This window comes from Mycteria americana, chromosome 3 (genome assembly GCF_035582795.1).
Source record: "Mycteria americana isolate JAX WOST 10 ecotype Jacksonville Zoo and Gardens chromosome 3, USCA_MyAme_1.0, whole genome shotgun sequence".
NCBI classification, from domain to species: domain Eukaryota; kingdom Metazoa; phylum Chordata; class Aves; order Ciconiiformes; family Ciconiidae; genus Mycteria; species Mycteria americana.
The window spans coordinates 823,880-830,757 of NC_134367.1; the positions used below are offsets into that span (position 1 = coordinate 823,880).

Genomic DNA, 6,878 nt, shown 5'->3' on the forward strand with positions numbered 1-6,878 from the left:
TGGCTTCTTTCAATAATAAAGCAATTTGGTCATCTCTCATACATAATTGAAGGAGATATTGTTTCCCAGTGACATATCTTTCTGTTTCATGTTCTTATAATGAAATCTAATTTCCTGCTTCCTTAGGAAAAAATAGGCACAGGAACATATTCCCATTTTTAAGTGTAGTGCCAGAGAATTAGATTAATTTGTCAGTTCTGACATAATATCTAGCGTATGTATCTTTTGGCACATCTGGGGAGCTAGCCTCAGCATGTGCAGGATCTGCCCTGTCCGTACGTGTAGTAGTTAAATACAAATGTATTTCCTTGGTTTTCTCTGTGAAAGGTGCCGGCAACCCGGAGTAAATGGAATCTAGTGTTACCATTTACACTTCATGAAATATGCTTTAAAACATCCTATATGACTGAGAATTAAATTTATCATCACCCATGTAAAATTTACAATTTTTCAGTAAATTGCTTTTTCCTGATGCTGCTACTTTGTTTTCTGGACCAGGGATAACAAGTATTTGGAGAACCTGCTTACTTCACATCTACGTACTAGCTTACTGGTCCAAATTTGTGAGAGACAGAAAATGCCACACTCAAGAAATAAATATGAAGAAAGTACCAGTGCTTAGAAATGTCCTGCTGCCATCTTCAACTGCTTCCCATTGTTACAGCTTAAAAATACCTGCGTATAGAAGCTAGATATTAACAAAATGGATTTTCCCTTCAGTTTGTGTGCATACAAGTTCTCTTTGTATTTGTGGGCAACAGATGTGTGCATCAAGAGGAGAGTAAAACCCTACAGAAACTTCTTAATTCAGAGTGTCATTTTCTTTAAATGGCAAATAAGTGGATTTGAGCTGGTAATATCAAACAGCTCTTGCAAGCCCACAGCGTTCCTCTTTTGGATGCAGGAACAGCTACGTAAAAAAGCAGACGAGGCTGAAGACATTTTTCTGTAGGAGTGTGCTTTGATGATACAATTCTGACAGAAGTTTTTGTCAGAAGAATGTACTTAGCATTCCAGAGTAGTGGTACTAGTTTAAAAATAACATGACATTTGGCATAGGAAATATTTTCCTTCTTGTTGAGATCTTCAGCTTCAGTGTCATCGTACGTCATTTCATCCAATTGTGAACAAAACACAAAAATAAAAGGAAACCTCAGATGATGTCACCTCAGATCTGAGCACAAGATGGAATTTGCGTTTTGGAGCTGTCGCAAAGATGTTAAGAGGAACAAAAGCAAACCCAAAAGTAGATGATTGTAGATGTAGAAGGTTTATAATGTTCTTTAATTTTGTCTTCTAGTAGAAGAGCATCCTACTTGCTTGGAATACAGTGTTCACGGTGCACAGAAAGTAAGTCTTGAACGGACCTCTTTCTGTCCTGTGGAAAGACAAACGTGCCCGTCATGTTTGTCTCATAACGTGGAACGTGTGCCCATGACACACGCTTGTCACACCTGCCTTGAAACACGTCTGGCAATGGAAAATTCATAATCTCCCTAGGCGATCTATTGCAGTGTGAAATTAGCCTTACCATTAGAGAGTTATTTCTGTGCGACTCTTTGTCCTTCCTCCGTTGGATACTGAGCAACTTGACTCCCTTCCTCTTCACAGTTATTTCTCAATTGCTGTGATGTCCCTTAAGCTTTCCCTTCTCACATGGGAACAGCAGTCCTCCTTGTAGGGCATGTTTTCCACGCAGAAGTATTCGGTTGCTCTTCTCTGGACTCTTGTCCAGTTGGCCCACTCATCCTTGAACTTTGGTTCCCAAAACAAGATACAGTACTGCAGGTCAGTGCCATCCTGAAACTGTGCTCAGGAAAGAACCATGTCACCAGACTCACAAATAATACTTCTCTGTATGCAGCCCAGTATTATGATTTCCTTTTTCTCAAGTATGGTGTTTGAAAGAACTCCTACATCTTCTCATACAGCCCTGCCGCCTGTCCTGTCCCACTGCTGTAGGTGTGCGGTTGATTGTACTTACATGCGTTTGTCTGTGCTGCCTGCTGCTACTACGCTTTTCCTACTATTCCTTTAAAAACTGCTCAGCACAGATCTGAAGGGCAATCAGAATATAAAATACTTCAGTACCTCTGCTCAAATTCAGCTTGTTTTGGAACATTACCATAACTTCAGTTTACAAGTCTCTGTATTCAGAGACCTCAAGTAGAGAATCAGCTATTCATTTTATTTTCCATTACTAAATATTCAGCACTAAATGGAATTTTAAAACCAAATGCCTATTAGGACCGTTCTACTCAGTTTCCCCACACTTACAATTTAAGAAGCCGTGTTTTGGACCAGCTTCAGGCAAGATAGGAGAAGGTGTGATGGGAGAGGGCTAAACCAAATTTAGGAGAGGTGAAGAAGAAACGAAAGCACAAAAAAGTATTGGAGTTGGTTAACCTTTGTATGGAGAAAGGTTGAAGAATTTGCAACGTCAGTAATAATAGAAGTTGCATAGCAATGTAAATAGCTTACTTTTTCCATTCTTCTGAAGTAAAAAGAAGTATTTTCCGCAGGCTATATTTGTCTTCTGCGTGGTTTTTCTCAGCAGTACAAGAGTGTTAAGGCTTATGTCTAAAAGAACCACAAAGAAACAAGACAAGGGGGGCAGTAGGAACTGCCCACTGCAGCACTGTAAGTAATCGGCACTGAAACCTCAACTAATGCTGAGGCAGCAAACTCAAACCAGAGTCATTTCAAGGGCAAATGTTTTCTCAAAGATAAATTGTGCAAAATATGGAAAAAATTGCGGGGGTGAGGGGGGAGAGACAGTGGCACAATCTTTTATGTCCTTCCCCTTTTACAACTGTTGCAAAGTGGCAAAATGTGGCAAAAGTTGCTTAAAATTCACTTGCAGCTTCTCATGTCTTGAAACAGAGATAAGATGTTTCAGAAGATAACCAGTGAATTGAAGATCTTCAGCAGATACTTGGTTTCGGTCCAGTTATTGACTGAAATTTGCCTTTCTGTTAAACTTGTGGTGAAATCGATGGTGAAGAAAGATGTTGGTAAGGGGTGACTCAAAAGCAGCACATTCCACCACTGCGTGAGTTGGACCCTTTTATTTATATGACATCTCCAAATGTGGCATAGTGCGTGAAGTTTATTTAATGGTTAGAAATGTAGAACTGCAGAGAATCTCTTGGATCATCAAGAACAGCTCCTTGATGTCACTAGCAACATGTCTATAATTCACTTCATAAATTTACAAGGTTTAAAGACTGTTGGATTTTCCACCTGCCCATCTATTGGAAGATGTTCCAAAATCCTACTTTTGTGCAAATGGAAGCCATTTTCTAACTTTCATTCAAATTTATTCACTGTTCAGGGCACTCCAATCTTATGCTGTGTTTCTTTAGTTCCAGTAGTTTTTTAATCTCTTTTCTTTTTTTTTTCTTTTTTTTTTTTTTGTTTATGAAGAGCAATAGGATCTACCTTCATTTTGTTTAATTTCTGTCAGTGGCAGATTCTCTCTTTCCCTGGTTAGACTAAAAAGCTTTCATGGACCCTGTTGCACTATGAATTCACTGTTCTCGGCTGTGGCTGATCAGGGCTGTGCACTGCACTCTGCACAGGTATGCTTAAATGTACTACTACTAGTTACATTTACTTATTTATAGTTATTTATGTCAAAAATTCTAAAAATTAAACTTTTGATGGCTGATTTCTAGCTCATTCTGTAGGTTTTTATAGCCTCTGCAGGTAAGGAGCTCTAAATCATTTTTCTGTCATGCACAGATTTGACTGCAGAGTTTAATTCTTCTTCTAGATGGCTTAAAACCAACCTTTTCTCAGGTTTGTTTTTCTTTATTCTCTATTTTAAAATAGGTATACCACCCAGAACACTACAATCCTGGCTTGCCAGTTTGCTGGTACGTGCCAAACCAGTGGCTTTTTTTGACTGAATGCGGCAGTTACTGGGTAATTATGAGCTCTTAAGCATCAGCGAGGGGTTCAGTGCTCTTACAAGACAAGACACAGACCTCATCCCCTAGGACTGTATGAGCACAGCCTCTGCCAAGTCCCGCCGACTGTTTGGATGCTTGACTGACCATGGCCTATTAAAATGCCCAGTGATTACATGGCATTGCTACTCAGCTTACTCAGGTCCTCATTTCTTACATACTCTGAGGTGGTAACTGCCTGCCAGCTGATTATGTCTCCTTCCATGAACTTTTCTTGTCATTAAGTATCCATACTTTGAAATGTTTTCCTCAACCTGGACTCATCTATTTGGCATTCTTTCCTGGTGTTGGTCTCAAATAGTTTAAACTTTTTGAATTCCTTTTATAATTTTTATTTAATTTCTCCAGATGAAAGCTGAATTTCCTCTGAGCACTGGCTCACTTTTAATTTTATGCTGTATGCCATTGTTGTTAGAAATTATAGCTGATTACCAGGTCTAAGCAAAGAAAAAAGCACTTTTAGTATTTTTTTAAAAATTCTAAAAAGAAATTTCTCTACACTGTGTAGGTCCCAGTCTGCCTTGTAGTCTGTATTCCTTTGTTGGATTCCTCAATAATATGGAAGGTAAAGACAAGACTGTTTGGTCTGCTGCTCCTAGTAAATATTTTATGAAGCACAAACCAGAACTTATCTGTTCTGTCAATTCCCCATTCTCTACAGTTTTCCATTTCTTTGTTCTTCCATTTTTCTCTTCTTACCTCTTCATTCATGCGGGAGTTAGGTTTTAATTCTTTGTTAATCCTAAACATGCATCTTAACTGTTGATGCCTTTCAGTGTTTTATATTTTACTGATACCTTGATTTTAATTAATTTCTACCTGTATAGCTTGGTTTTGCTCTGTATTTTTCACCATTACAGTGTTCACATTTACACATTTATGAATTCTTTTGACGCCCATGCCCTCAGCCTCAGTGTCATATTTGTCTTGTCACTGTTCCTGGTATTTTATCTGCAAACTGGTGGTAACTGTTGTTACTTCTTCTGCATGGTTTGTAACACATCATATATGACTGGTCTACACTCTGTAATGCTATAACCTTCACATCTTTTTTTTTCCCCTCATTTCTGGTATCATTCCTAATTTTGAGCTATTAGCTGATTATCTTCCACAGCCAGGCTGCTACATTTGCCCTTCCTCGTTTTTCCTTTTTTTTCTCAACTAGCGACAAAAGTGCATTGTGAACCTGCCACAGAAATCAAGTGCCTGTGCTGTTTTTTGTACGTGATCTCTTGGCATGCAGCACCATCTGAAGAAGTGTTCAGAAGTCAGAAGGCTCTGAGTTTAAATTCTTATGTCAACTTTCCTCAACTTTTACATGAAGTTGTGCTGTACATGGTTGTAAAGAGAACATAATCCAGTCCAAAACAAGTGTAACTAAAAAGGTGAGGTTGAGCATGGCCTGACTGAGAAAGTGGAATAACGTTTTTGCTATCCTTCTATTTTTATTTACATAATCATTTCAGAATTTGAAATTCTGAATGTAAAATTTTGCACTTCAGCAGCTATCTTCAGTACCAAAGAAGGTCCTTATAGCCCCTGTATATATGTATCTCCAGCTGTTGGCCTAGCAACCAGTATTTCTTGCTATGCAGTTAACTGCATGTCACAAGCTGCTCTTCCATCTCACAAGTATTCCCAGTTAGCAGCCAACATGGCAACTGAGATGAAGTAGAAGCTGAGCTCAGGAGAGAGAAACAATCTCCTCTTTTGTTCCTCTTCAGTGTGACAAGATAATTACCTTGCTTGAGCCATAAGCGTCCTCCTTATCTATATTTAGGAATGGATTCTGTAGCTTTTCTTTCACTTACAAGTTTTTTATTGCAATTTGGCAGAGAACAACACAAGCCAGATGATGATGAATTGAAGCAGATTCTGTTAAAGCACGGATGAAATGTCTAAGCTGAATAGGACATCCTTTGTATGGCTCCCTCCAGGGCACAGAACTTAACCACAGCTGACTCATTACGGAAGAGCTATTTGGAGAGCTGAAAGCAAACAGACACGGGAAGGTACGGAGCTCTTAGAATATAAGTACTCATCAGTTATAACCAGCTAGGAGCAATAGTAGGAGGTTTTCAGTGCAACAGGGCATCCCACTGAATGACAACACGTCTGCCTTTCAAAGTATTTGTTCTGCATTATAGAGAGAATAACGGCAGAGCCTCGCAGCACCGTTAGATGGACCTTTGAAAACTGCCCCTTCCCCACGTAAGATGGAGAAACTGAGACAGCAATGTAAAGTAAGGAATGTTTACTTCCATGTCTTTCCACAGTGGGAACAGAAGTGGGAAGAACTGAACTGTTCACTTTGTATCTTTGTATTTCTTGTACCTTATTCTCTGGTCTTTTTTGTCATAAAATATTTCTTATTTCCAGGGATAACTTTTTTTCCCCTGGCCCATAAGTCTTGCTTTTTCACTAGACTCTCATTGCAGTGCCCAGTCACCACTAACTGGCTAAAGCTTATAATCCAGAAAGTCATCCCGTTGTGATTTAAGGACAGTGGGAGACAGTGAATCCCGGACTTCAAGTTTGTTTCAGTACATAATCACCCTCACTTTTATGCCTGATGTGATGAAACTGTTGTAAATGTTCTGCTTTGCAGTGACTTAGGGTCTAGAGCACAAGTCCTGTGAGGAGCGGCTGAGGGACCTGGGGTTGTTTAGCCTGGAGAAGAGGAGGCTGAGGGGAGACCTCATCGCTCTCTACAAGAGCTCTCTACCTCTCTATCGCTCTCTACCTCCTGAAAGGAGGGTGTAGAGAGGTGGGGTCGGTCTCTTCTCCCAGGTAACAAGTGATAGGACAAGAGGAAATGGCCTCAAGTTGCGCCAGGGGAGGTTTAGACTGGATATTGGGAAATTTTACTTCACGGAAAGGGTTGTCCAGCACTGGAACAGGCTGCCC

At 39.7% G+C, this 6,878-nt stretch overlaps 1 long non-coding RNA gene across 1 annotated transcript; it reads left to right on the forward strand.

Moving 5' to 3' along the window:
* The first annotated feature begins 3,564 nt into the window (after window positions 1–3,564).
* Window positions 3,565–6,616, forward strand: LOC142407895 (uncharacterized). Its single transcript, XR_012775088.1, has 3 exons — window positions 3,565–3,581; window positions 4,480–4,536; window positions 5,137–6,616. It is a non-coding gene; the product is annotated as an uncharacterized LOC142407895 (long non-coding RNA).
* Window positions 6,617–6,878: the final 262 nt, after the last annotated feature.